Below are 1759 nucleotides of genomic sequence, written 5' to 3'. Positions count from 1 at the left end.
AGGGAATGGGCGAGGTAGAAATCCTGCCCTGGGGGCTGGGCAAGATGGAATCCATCCCTTAGGGGTTGGACAAGGTGGTGCCCTCCCTATGGGACCAGACGAGTCAAAGACCACGCCCTGGGGTCGAAGGAGTTAGAGCCCACGCCTTGGGGTTGGATGAGGCGAAAACCTTGTCCTCGGAGTCAGAGCCCATGCCTTGGGGTCGAACAAGGTGGAAACCTCATCCTCATATTCGGATGAGGCGTGGCCTAGCCCCTGGGGTCGGACGAGGCTGCAGTTGCATCCTTAACCCTCAGATGAGCCAACGTGATGCTCTTTAATCCTTTGGCTCAGATACCCGGATATAGATATCCGACACGAGGGCTCACTACGGGTCTCCACCACTGCTACCATGGCACGACGACCACCGCTGTACAGACAGTAGCATCGTCGTCGCCTCTGGCATTGCGCCAACTCGGCGAGAACGCGTTCGCGGTCGACGCGGATGCCCTGCTCCTAAACCCATAGCCGAGCACCATATTCCCGCCCTACTTCCTCGTCGTCGTCAAGGCAGGCGGCTATACCCGGGGCCTCGTCCTGCTCACGCTCTACCTGGTCCTACGTGTGCTGCCCTACGGCGCGTGCATGAGGGCCATGGCCACGGTCCCCTTCTGCGGGCTCCGCTGCGACAAGGCAGCCAGGGTCGACAGGGCTATGCTCCCCTATCGAGCCGGTGCTGTGCGCGTTGCCCAAGGAGGCGAAGGTGGTGGCCGTCAGCTAGACGTTCCCAGCGGTGATGGTGGAGGTGTTCTTGAAGGAGTACGTGGGGTTCAACACGGTGGCTAGGAGGGAGCTCAAAGGAGGGCCATGGTATCTCACCGGGGCCATGGCTGAGCTAGACACGGAGAGGGTTGTGCGTTCCCTGCATCAAACCAAGAAGACGACATCATGCGGCTATGCCCCAAAGCCTGTTGTGTTCCACGATGGTCGGCTGGCGTCCACGCCGACGGCGGCGGCCGCACTCACAATGTACATCTACTTCCCCTTTGGCGTCATCCTTGCCGTCATCTGCATCACCATCTACATCCTCCTCCCATGGCGCGTGTCGGCCGTCGCTGCCACACTCATCAGCGTGAGGGTGCGCGTCATTGGGGCCACCGCCACTCCCACAGCAGACGAAGACAGCGACAAGCCTCACGGTGGGCAGCTCTATGCCTGCAACCACCGCACGCTCCTCGACATGGTTGGCATCGCCAGCGTGCTCGGGAGGCCCATCACCTCGGTGTCGTACAGCCTGGGTCACCTATTGGAGGTGCTCTCCCCGATCTCGCTGCGGCGGCTGACCCACGACCATGAGGAGGATCGGCACCGCATGTCATCGATGCTGGCGCGTGGCTACGTGGTCGTGTGCCCCAAGGGGACGACGTGCCAGGAGCCGTACCTACTCTAGTTTAGCCCGCTGTTCGTTGAGCTCGCCGCTGAGGTGACCCCTGTCCCTATGGCAGTCAACACGTGGACGAGCGTATTCTACGCGACGTCCAAGTCACCTCTCGCTAAGAGCTTGGACTCCATCTACTTTCTCATGAACCCAAGGGGGATGCGGTGCTCTAGTTCGACAAACGTGAGCACCGAGGGCAGTAAGAGCAGCATAGAGGTGGCAAACAAGGTGCAGCGTGACCTGGCCTCCACGCCTAGGTCCCAAGGGACAACTCTCATGAGGAAGGACAACTACCTCCTCGCTGGGAATGAAGGAGTCATCGGCCTTATTCGGCTGGGCTAA

At 60.7% G+C, this 1759-nt stretch overlaps 1 pseudogene; it reads left to right on the top strand.

Moving 5' to 3' along the window:
• The first annotated feature begins 309 nt into the window (after nucleotides 1-309).
• On the top strand, nucleotides 310-1759 carry LOC136516010 (glycerol-3-phosphate acyltransferase 1-like; annotated as a pseudogene).

The sequence above is a fragment of the Miscanthus floridulus genome, chromosome 17, assembly GCF_019320115.1.
Source record: "Miscanthus floridulus cultivar M001 chromosome 17, ASM1932011v1, whole genome shotgun sequence".
Classification (NCBI taxonomy): domain Eukaryota; kingdom Viridiplantae; phylum Streptophyta; class Magnoliopsida; order Poales; family Poaceae; genus Miscanthus; species Miscanthus floridulus.
Note: the sequence above shows the minus strand (reverse complement) of the source record. Positions and strands in the feature narration are given on the sequence as shown.